We start from the raw sequence: 12939 nt of genomic DNA on the forward strand, positions 1-12939 counted from the left end.
ATCTCAAGCTTAAACTTTTGGCTGAGATGAGGAACTCCTCTGGGAAGAATGTTGTCTTTAGAAAAACTCTAGGGAAGATTTGAGAAATTTTGCTTTCAGCAAGATCCTTAACTTTGCTCTTGGGAGGAGTATTTGAGAGAATGTGAGAGAAGTGAAAGAAGTGGAACTTAAAACTCTTTCACTGACGTTGCTTTAAGAGAATAGGAGAAGGGGGGGGGGGGGGGAACTTAGATGCATGGAAATCTGATGGTCCAAACATTGATATTTGGTGTGTAAAGCATTGGATACCGTGACTTGCATGGGAAATGGAAAATTACATCAAATCACAAGGTCAAACCTCTTTGTCCTTATCTTGGTTTTAGGATAGGATCTTTATAAATCCTCAATTTTATTTTATGTAAATATGATTTAAATAATCAAATTTGGCATAAAATAGTGGTTTTAGAGGTCTAAATTACGAAAAATACGAGTTTGGTGGGATTCCCGGCGTCAAAATACCCCAACATGGAGAAAAGGTTCGAAATAGTGTGGGTCAATGGTTATTTAGGATGGGCTAAACAAATATGGTAGTCCATGGAGGTTTAACCCATGGATCCTAAGTAATATGATAGGTCATGGGCATTAGGGTTTGAACGGATGTAACCCTAATCTTGCCACACTATATAAGAAGCCCTTTAGCATCCAAAATTGGGCACTAGTGTTCTTGGAGATCATTGAGCCGATTTTGGTGTAAGAAGATTCTCTCATAAGTCATCCTTTGTCCAAGGTGTGTTGTGAACCATTTGAGGTGTCACACTTGGGGCATTAAGTTCTTAAAGGCCAAATCTACAAGCTACAACAAAGAGGTAATTCTATAACTCATTTCTATGTTCTTTATATCAATTGTATGCTAGTTGTAGGCTTAAAGATTTGGAAACAATAGTCATGTATAATTAGAGAAAACATAGATCCAAAGCTTTTAGGGTTGTATGTGCACCATAAGATGTTGTAGTATACAAAACCTTGCATACCGCCTTGACTTATCTTGATTCCCGTTACCAATAGAACCAATCCAAGACACAATCACGAGAGCTGACCTATCATCCAAAACTGAATCCATCAATTACCCTTGAACCCTTCGATCGATGCCCTCGACATATAGATACCCCAATCCTCAACTCGCGGAAACGAAAATTCTGCACGAAACCTTCGCGATACCCGACTCGGGATCTTACCCATAAAACAACCCGATACTTAACCCATAAACCGAGATCCACATATCTGCACTTGCATCTCACCCAAGATCATCTGATAATAACAATCCTTGCTAGATCAAGATATAAAGGTTCCTAAACCAACGTTGAGAGTACTAGTCTCACACATGGTCCAACCATCAGGTTCCCTAAAATCCATATAACAAGGTCACCCAGCCCAGACATCCCTCTGCACTACACACTAACCACACACTTAATACTGAAATCCAAGATCTAATACCTTGACCCAATGGTCTCTACTAGGTTCCACCTATATTTTCCAAAATCACATGGGCCTCGCCCACGGGTCCCACCCAAACTAGGGCTACATAGGCCTGGCTCCACCTCGGACCCCAATGGTCCTTAATCCTAAACATAGAAATACTCCTTGGCAGACCTGGTCGGCGGGCCCAAGGCACAACTGATATTTCCTTATACCCATATGGCCATCGCTACGCTCGTCTACTTCAGTCTAGTGAATGCTACAATTCCATCACAGTCTCACAACATTTCAAATTAACCATCCATGACCTTACCACACCTTAACCATCACAAACCCACGCACCTGAGTCGAAACCAACATCCAACAGGTGTTCCGGTCATACTCCGAATTCTGAAACCCTCATCAGACAAGAACAGGCGGCGAGATGGTATCACGTCCCTCAATCTGGATCCATCCACAAACCTGCTATGTAGAAAAGGAAGATGTCGACCAGCGGTTGTGAGTTCCCTGGACTCCCACTGACACCATCTCAATCTAAACGACCACTTGGTCGTCTCTATTCCCTAGCAGGATGTGAAACTTGCCGTAGTTCCACACCAATCCAATTCCTGGAAATCCTGATCGATCCTCTCCCACTTGGATTCGACGAAGCTCTCTCATCCCATAAGTCTGATGGATTCTCAAACCATCAAAGCTCATATAGCGTAAACTGTCTATGCCCTGTGCTTACCAAAACTAGCGTTCCATTGCTAGCCAATCTCAACGATTGCCCAACTCCTGGAATTTGGAAGCATACTCTTGAGATGTTAAACAGTCTGATGATCCAAATCACCTCCCATGATACCATACATATTCCTTGAGTTCCTATACCTGCGACTAAGAACCATAACCCCTGCCATGCACTGGCGAACCTCCACTCTAATTTCAATCCTCGAGGAATCACTGAACTCTAACCGACTATAGTCCATGTGAAGGTAAAATTCCCTTGACACGTTCAACGATCAAACAATTCACACAATTGACACCGCTATCTTCCTGCTACCATTCCTTTCCTAGCAACGGTAGTGCCTTGAACTCCAAATTTCTTCTATAGGCAACTGCCGATTATACCTGAACAGATGACAGAACAATAGAACCCTGACTTCACTAGAGAACTGCCCCCAGCCCAAGATCCTCTAAGCAATACTCCTGAAGGGATCCCGATAAAGACCCGGAACGATAACGGTACACGCGGAACCCATTCCGCAAGATACGTCCGTCTGTAGGTTCATCAAAGGACTTCTCGACATGTAGAATGGCATATAACAATCCTTGATAACCCATACAATAGCAGAGAACCGACCCGAGATCTAACTTATTCAAATTGAATCAAAATTCCAAAGTGATACAATTTACCGATATCCACATTGAAATGGCAGAAGATAACATACCCGCAAACATCTGAAGGAATCCTGACTACCTCCTCCTGAGTTACCTCGACCATCTTGAGGACATGGTGCAACACTCCCTTCCGATCTCAATGACAGGAACTATCAGTAAGATCCTCCTTCTTGAAGGATTCTAGAGTTTCAAAAGTTTTAGGCTCCAGACGAGTTCCCAATTTCCCTAATACAACCTCGGCTTGAAGGCCCCAATATGACCATCCAAAAGTGTTGGATTAGGTATCTAAGCCCATAACTACGATTGGTATGTACTTGACCCGATAGTAGCATGGTCCTTTTGGGTTGCCTTCTCCATAGCAATTTGATAGAATAGTGTGACAACCCGAAAATTTTATTCTTGAAAAAATTCTCTTTGGTCAAACTTATTCCTTCCAGGATTCTAAAATTTTGATGGGTTATAAGTGTTGAAGCCTAGTTAAATGAGTGTGTTATAGTTTGGAAGAGAAAAGCAAAAGGAATAGAGAAGCTTTGCATGGCCGCAAACAACTTCGAACCGTGAACCCTCGGTTCACGGCCGTGAACGAAGCTCCAACCATAAACAGCTTCGGAGCCGTAAACATGCTTCGCAGCCGCAAACTCATCGGATCTTATTGCCTCACAAACCGCCTTCGGACCGTAAACGCTAGCCGAGCTCGGACCGCAAACGAGGTTCACGGCCGTAAACCCGTCCTGGCCGTGAACCCTCGCATATATATATATATATATATATATATATATATATATATATATATATATATATATATATATATATATATATATATATATATATATATATATATATATATATATATATATATATATATATATATATATATATGTTTCAGCTAGTTTTTGTCTTCATTTCTTCACTTTCACTTGAGATCTCAACCACTTCTCTCTTAAGTATCATCTTCCAAACCTTCAAATCTTCTTTGATTATTGTTTGGATCTTCAAGGTATTCTCCATTCCTTCAAGAACACAAAGAACACACACAAATCTCCAGCCTAAAACATTCGAGTCTTCATCATCCTTCAAGAACAGCTGGCCGTGAACTCAAGAACACTTGGTGTTCTTGGGCCGTGAACCCTGCTTAGGGCCGTGAACACCTCCAAGTGGCCGTGAACTCCATTTTAGCCTCCTAACTTGCTTCTAATACTCTTTTGATGAGTCATTCTAGCATCCTAGGTTGTTTTCCAAACACCTTTGTAGTTATATTCATTAACTATATACATATATGTGTCATAATATACTAAATAGGACTCGTTTGTGCTTAAGGATTTCACTCGGGAAATTTACCAATCTATACCAAATCTTCTATTGAATCCCTCAAATAAGGTGAGTTCATACCCCCATATTTTCCAAGATTTTTAATGTTTTAAGGGGGGGATACAAGTAAAACACAAGATTGCTTGTGTTTAAAAACATAATTTACTTATTATGTTTTCTTACCCTTTAAATGTATTTGAACTTGAAACTTATTAAAGTCATAGAAATCAAATTATAAACTATAATAGGTATGGTTTATGGATCATAGGAGCTATTTTACAAAAATCCAGGTTATAACATGGAAATGAACTTATAAAAATGGTTTATGAAACGAAAGGAAATCTTTTTACAAAATTACTTGTTAATTATAAAAATGTTTTACATTTTATGTAAATAATTAATACAGGATTGTGAACCACTCGATGTACCACTCAGGGTACCCGTTCGAATCTTAATTATAACTAGAGTCTTCATAAGGGAGAGCGTGAGTTGGTGTATAGATCTATACGGGACTAACTTTGCATTAGTATGGTTATAATGAATATTCACAATAGTATTAACTATTTATTTACATAAAGATATACTTTTCCTAAACTTTCCCAATGAATACTAACTATATGATTTCTCAGTATATGCAACAGGATTAGATAAAACTCAAGTCCGATAGACAGTGAAATGCGTGACTTCCGCCTCATTTCCTATTCCTTGTTTGGTTGTGGGCTTAGGGCAGATTCACACATTCAACTGTCTAATCGATCTGTATTATATATAAATAGTATTCACTGAATGATTACAGAAGGATTAACTACAATCATTTTACTTATTAAGAAAATATAGGATTTTCTTAAGGAATGTTTTCAAATTAAAGGATTATTAAAAGTACTTAGTGAATAAGTCAGGGTTTGATACATGAGGATCCGATAGATAGCGGGATGTGTGGATTCCGCCTCATTTCCTGTTCCTTGTTTGGTTGTGGGCTTGGGACAGAACCACACAGTCGACTATCTATTCGATCTGAATGTATATGACTTGTATTCACTGACTATCTATTCCAAGTAATGTTTCGAACATAATGTAAATGTTATATTATCAATACGATTGTTTTTGTTACTTTGATTCCTATGATGCATATGGTGTGATACTTAAACATGACGTCCTCCACCCCCGAACGTTTCCGCTGTTCCGGTTTGGGGGTATGACAAATGGATTTTTGAGAAAGAGGTTATTTATGATTTATTAATATATTATATGAATAATATATTAATTGAGAAATTATATTATTTAATTTGTATTGATCAAGTATTAATTTGGAATTAATTTAGTGATCAAAAGAGACTAATTAAATTAACGGGGACTGATTAGGTAAATCAGTGATACTTATAGTTTGGGCCAATGATCCATGTTGATTAGGCATGGACTAAACTTATATGAGTGTCCATTAGGATTAGTATAAAGGGCCATCAAATGTGAAGAGTCATGGTGAATTAGGGTTTACATGTATGAAACCCTAGGAATTCGAAGCTATAAAAGTAACCCTAGCATCACTAAAATCGGCCATGACTTCTATGATGAAACCCTAGCCATTTTTTGGTGCCTCGTAGCCTCTCTCTCATTATCCTCCATTTTCTTATGGTGTTTGTGACTTATTAGAGGTATCACACTTGAGGTACTAAGCTCTTGAAAGGCCAAGTTCTACAAGCTACAACAAAAAGGTATTCATTTAACTTGTTTTTATGTTGTATATCTCAAATTGTATGTTAGTTAGGGTTCATGCTTTGTATAAAATGAAATTACATGTATAACTTGAGAAAACTTAGATCCAAAGCATTTAGGGTTGTATGTGCACCATAGGATTGTTATAGTGCTCAAAACCCATCAGTGGTATCATAGCCTAGGACGTTTTCTGTTATATTGATGCAATTGTATTGTTTTCAAAGCTGAAAAAGTTTCATTTTTTGCCTCTAACTGCTGGACTCGACGAGTTCCATGAGGGAAATCGACGAGTTGGATCATCTGGTGATGAACTCGACGAGTCCATTCCCTGACTCGACGAGTTCGATCGTCTGTTGGCAGATTTTTCGAGTTTTTGGCCAGTTTTGGATTAGGATCATTACCACAAACTGTTTTGACTGTTAAAATTCGATTTTTCTTAAAAGGTAATTATTATCCTCATCCAACTGAATGATGATTGTCAAATTTTAAGATAATTACTTGATTTTATGAAAAACTAATTATTTGTAGAATTTGATTTGATTCATCTTTCTATATGAAATTAGATTAGGTCAAATTTTGTGATATAGATAAATTATAAGAATAACTTATTTGTTTTAATATTTGATCTAAGAGGTTTTGAAAAGTTTCAAAATTTGCCCTCAAGTTTTGGAATTAAAAATTTAATTAAAAGCTTTAATTTTTAAACATTAAATTCTAAAACCCTAGTAAGTTGAAAAGGTTCAAAAGTACACCTCTTAGTTTTGTAATTGAAAATTTAATTAAATAGCCTTAATTTTGAAATCTTAAATTTAGAACCTTTGATATTTTGAATTGTTCAAATTACACCCTTATGGTTTTATTAAATTAATTAAGTGTTTAATTAAAAAAGAGAATTAAAAAATCCATAATGACATGATTTAAGTTTAATTAAATTAAAAGTCTAATTTATTAATAGATTAAACCACTTAGTATCTTAAATGTGTAAAATACACCCTTATACTATATAAAATTAAAAGTCTAATATATTATATATGTATAAGTAAAAGTCAGTCTTACCGTTAGTAGGCCTCATTCACGAAGTTGGTCTATAAGAGGTGTTTAAGGAAGCGGCCTTTAAAATGACCGCCATTGGGTATCCACTCTTACCCACCGCACCCTTGACCAGTGGAGGGTCGTTAGCCAAACGAGTAGGATGGGACACAATCTTTCATTAATAAGTATAATTAAATACAAGTAACTAAATGTTTTATAAATTCCCAATCTTAGTTACTTAGGAAAAATGTGAATTTGGTCTAATCCATGAAATTGCACATTGCATCTTATTGGTCGTTAGTGGAGCGTGTGTGGTTAACTGGCACACTAATATGGGACTAATGAAGGATGGAAATGGGTAGCTCGTAGGTTATCATAGATCAGTGGAGCATATGTGGCTAACCGGCACATTGATTAGGTGATAAATGACTTCGAGAGTACCAAGCTAATTTGCATGGTTATTCACACCTTGTTTGTGATCCTTGTTATCCCAATCACAAACTTGAAGGGCATAATCAAGATTAAACATGCCATTGAAAAGTTCAATGAATCTCAAAAGATCTAGGAATTTCATCTAAAACCTAATTCGTTTAAAAAAATTTGTTTTCGTGGTGGAATTGGTAAATCGTCATTTACCTACCTTCAAATAATTTTCAATTGGATTACTGCATCCCTCTTTCGAATTGTGAATTATTGTGTTGGGTCCTAGCCTTAATATTACATTTGGGTGTTATATTAAGGATTGAATCAACTAATTTGAATTTCTCCCTTTTAAAGATGTCTATTTCTGACAACTATGGTCTTCCCGAATCTTTTGGAAAAAGATTTCCTCATGAAGATGATGTTCCACGTTTCGATCAAGGAACTAGAGATCGTACTTCACTTCCTCCACCTCCTCCAATAGTTCTCCCTGACCCACGTGTTCATCGAATTGAAAAGTTCAAGGTCACTCAAGACCTATTGGCAAACAAACACGAAGATGGAAAGTATGTATGTGTTCACATCTTGGAGATGAAGTTGCATATTGACAGGCTGGGAATGTTGGGTGTCGTTGTCTGAAGGAAGCTGGCTATTGACTTGGTTCTTCAATCACTTCCTAAGTCATATAGCGGGTTCATTAAGGACTTCTATTTGGGAGACCACGACATGAACTTTATTGATCTAACCTATTTGCTTATTGCTGCTGAATCAGAAATGATTTGAAGCACTTGTCAAGAAAATTTGTTTGGAAGATCAATCTCCCAAACTTCCATGGACATTGACAATGGCCACACTGGAAGTCCAGAAAAGCTTTCTCTTCCCAATGGAAGGGGATCGGCCAAGGTCAAACAGTTTGACCAGATGGAAAAGAGAAAGGCTGAGTCTGAGATAGTTCCATGTACCATTCCGAAAGAGTCTGTTTGTTTCTATTGCCAAGAGAAGGGGCATTGGATGTGAAGCTTCCGTATCTACCTGAAGGATCTCCAGGATGGTAAAGTTAAAATGTATGACTCTACTTCAGGTAAGTCTACTATCTAACTCTATTTAGTTCCTAATTTATAGATTCTTAATACATGATGTGATAAGATTGCATTTTGATGTTTTGTAGGATCAAAGAAAAGAAAGGAAGCTTAAAGGAAGAGTGAGCTAAGTCTGATTGCGAAGAGATGGATTTCGATCGCATGGTTCGATGATCAGATTTTTGAGCTGCTGCTTAGGAGTTATGATAGATTGCTTAGGAATATTTAGAAACACAATCTTCATATGAATTTGCATTGTAAGGACAAGTTTTTCTGCATTTTATAAATAAAGAAAATTTTGATTTTATCTTATTTTATGTTTCCTTGCAATGACATTTGTGAAAATTGTTGTTTGTATGTTTCTATTAATGGCAATGTTGAAAATGGTTTGATTCTTAGTTATATCGATTGTGGTAGTGTCGTAATTTTTCAAAGTAAGGAAAGATTCTCATCACCCAAGTTTCAATTGGATAAAAATTTGGAATCATATAATTTGAATTATGTGATGTATGAATACCTTGGTACTTGGGAAATTGAGACTAATTCCTTGTTTACATATGTATGTAAGTCAAGTGAAAGATGAAAGGATCTAGTACACATTAATGTGCACTAGTCAGATCCACCACAAAGAATGATAAAGGCTATTCGTCCTGATTTACTAATGGTTCAGTAAATATGGTTATGCTTATAAGTTTAAGTTTAATTCTAATACCTTGAAAAGTTTCAATGTATAGCAGAACGAATAAGAAGAATCAATTAGGCAGCAAGATAAAAGTTTCTCCAATCTGAAATGAAAGGAAAGTACTTTAGTATCATGTTTTATGATCACCCTGATGATTATGGAACCATGTCACAATTGATCCTCTAAGAACACCTTAGTACATTTGTATGGCTAAGAAGATGAATCGGGAATTGTTGAAATGGTTAATGGAAGAAACTGAGTCATACTCCGTTCCGAAATCAAATCTTAGAGTCATACTCTAAGTTACTCGAAGTTGTACCTTGAGTGACATGTTCCAAGAAGGTTTGTAACGCCTCATGAAATGTGGAGTAGAAACGCTTCTTACTCTTGTACATTTGAAATTGGTAGTTGTGATGTTTTGGATAAAACAAAGATCAACTAAGACCAATTACATGAAGTGTTGTCTTGATAAGGTCTCACACTAACTTTTGAATATATGGTTGTCAATAAATGTTCCTTGACATATAATCTTATATGTCAAGAGGTCAGTGGGAGTCTTAGAAGATCTTGAAAAGTTTCAAGAACTAATCAAGAGTAAACCTATTGTTAATCACTAGCACACAACTTGAGGTTAGAAACCTATCGTGTTGACATATTCTTGTTTATGTGCCCGTTCCAATTAAGTTAACTATGTATGTGAGTTATATGAGTTCTCATTTGATTGCATACGGCAAAGCACCTTGGTCAATGAAAGTACATTGATCGATAGGGGTGAGCTGCACATCAACTTGGGAGAAATGGTAGGCCCTTGTGATACTAGATGGCAAGAAATTAAGATTGAACAACTTCGTCCATTTGAGTTTGGATTTGTCACAAACCTTGTCTTGTGATTATGGTTATGACAAATTCACATGGATAGGAACACATACACTATAAATCTAAGTGACAAAAGTTTTCTCTCCTTCATGAAAATGATCGTGAGAAAATGCTTTTACTGGTAGATTTTAAGGAGATAGCAGTTGTGTTAATTGCGTTCTCAAATTCGATTATGATTACGGCATCCCTCTTCATAGTTCGAATTGTGAGAAAATGGAAAATAGTTTCAACATTCAGGACTTATTGTTCGAAGTTCTGAAATAGTTTAAACACACATATGAGCTTTCTAATAAAAGGTGAATGAGCTTAGATAAAGACTTATCGAAGCATCTCGTATCAGAAATCTGAGCTTTGGTAAGAAAGTCAATAAGTATTGATTTCTAGAAGTCCAACTGATTTCTAAATACATGTCAAAGCTAGTGGGAGCATAAGTGTTATGCTTATAAGTATGTAATTATTATCATAGTGGGAGCACAATTATTACATTAAGTGTTGCAAGTTAGCAATACTATTCATAGGAAACAAAGTTTTAATTTGAAAAGTAGCAGAGTTTGAAAAGTTGTTTCGCTATAGAAACTTTCAAAGGAGAGGAGCTCATACTTCATTTCGAATATAAAAGATTAGATTGAAATTATTAAAGGGAATTAGTCATGGATACATATGAATGTAATGTCGAAATGTTTTCAACATTAGAAATTCTATATATATATATATATATATATATATATATATATATATATATATATATATATATATATATATATATATATATATATATATATATATATATATATATATATATATATATATATAGAAATGTTATAGCAAAGGACTGGTCTAGTATCAAGTCTTTATGTAAGACATTATGAATCGTATCCCATGTGCTTCGGATATATAGGATCGATTACATATGATATAATATTCGATTGTTCTAATTTCCAAATGCCTATGGTATTAAGAGGGAAAAAGGACTAGAACAGGATATGACTGAAAGTTGTAAGCAACTGTCAAGGACAATCTAAAGTTCGCTGAAGATTGGTTGCTTATGGACAGTTGGAAGTACAGTAATGGATGGACCATATTGACGTGATTCTGAATAGATAGGATTTTATTAAAGAATGGGTAGTCATATGGCAATATGGAAATGTTTCCATAATTGGAGTTGGATATTAAGAATCTATGTGTAGAAAATTTTATGCAAGAAAGTTGTTCAAATGAATCTTTTGTAATTGGCAAAGTCTCTGTGACTTTGGTGCCTAGTCATTACAAAATGATCATTGCATAATATCTTAGAATCTAACACATTCTAATAGTGGAAGAATTTAGTATTCTTACACTTATGATAAGGATTTGAAATTGTGACATAAGCATCGTTGGAAATGTTTCCAATTGATCTGTTTCACAAAGAAAGGACCATAGGTAAACATAGTGTTCATGCTTAGAGCATGGGACAACTATTGTTTTAATTCAAGTATTAAGTTGATTAGTCGAAACAATTATACAATGAATAATGTGTAATTGATATGGTGATTAAATAATAAGTGTTTTTTATTTATATTCAAAAGTTTTGAGACCATATTGGATTAGATTATTCTTGTGTTTCACTTCGCATGTTTTACTTCCCGAATAACTAGGTTATTCAAACATCCACAGTCGATCATACTTTGGAAGTAAGTAATGAGGAAAGACTGTCATGAATCCTTCTGTAGATTGTCTAAAAGCTTAGACATAGCAAATGTTTGCTGTAGTGTTCATGAGTACTTCTGAAATAGGAATTTGAGTATTGGATTAAACCCACGCTTACATGAATCACTTCATGGATTTTATCACGAGTGATTTTGAGACGATAATATCTTATATTCTTCAAACAGAGACATATAGTTGTTGATTACAAATCGGTTGCACATTAATAATGTGTCAACGCATCAGTAACTTGATGTTATAAAACGTATTGTTATGTGTGATCTGATGAGTAAATAGTACAAGCATATGAGTCGAATTTTATCCGTTCCTTTTACCCTTAATGGGATAAAAGCGATATATGTGGGCCCCTCGATGATTTAGTGATAACACCCTAAGCGCTTGGCCAAGCCTGGACTGATTTGATTTGTTCAATTACTCAGTCATCATAAATCGGAAATCGGGAAACAGAACTTGGACAGAGAGAATGATTATAATCTATGTCTCATGTCTATAGGATATCTTGTAGAACGGAGGAATATTTGATCCCTTATCTAAAGGACGTGTTGCTGATAAGATCAGAGTTTGATAGCGACTTTTAAGAGCTACGTTTTGATGAGTAATAATGCGTAAACGCAATAATAACTTGATGTTATAAAACGTATTGTTATGTGTGATTTGATGAGTAAATATTACAAGCATATGAGTCGAAGTTTATCCGTTCCTTTTACCCTTAATGGGATAAAAGCGATATCCGTGGGCCCCTCGATGATTTAGTGATGACACCCTAAGCGCTTGTCGAAGCCTGGGCTGATTTGATTTGTTTAATTACTCAGTCATCATAAATTGGAAATAAGGAAATAGAACTTGGACAGAGAGATTGATTATAATCCATGTCTCACGTCTATAAGATATGTTGTAGATCGGAGGAATATTTGATCCCTTATCTAAAGGACGCGTTGCTGATAAGATCAGAGTTTGACAGCGGCTTTTAAGAGCTACGATTGCTAATCGGATTCTGAAGTCGTACGTGCAATAATAGTTATTAGACTTATCCAAGTGGGAGACTGTTGGATTAGGTGTCTAAGCCCATAACTATGATTGGTATGTACTTGACCCGATAGTAGCATGGTCCTTTTGGGTTGCCTTCACCATAGCAATTTGATAGGATGGATTTTTGAGAAAGAGGTTATTTGTGATTTTTGAATATATTATATGAATAATATATTAATTGAGAAATCATATTATTTAAATTGTACTGATCAAGAATTAATTTGGAATTAATTTAGTGATCAAAACAGACTATTTAAATTA

This window comes from Lactuca virosa, chromosome 8 (genome assembly GCF_052849685.1).
Source record: "Lactuca virosa cultivar CGN04683 chromosome 8, Lactuca_virosa_CGN04683_v6, whole genome shotgun sequence".
Taxonomy (NCBI): domain Eukaryota; kingdom Viridiplantae; phylum Streptophyta; class Magnoliopsida; order Asterales; family Asteraceae; genus Lactuca; species Lactuca virosa.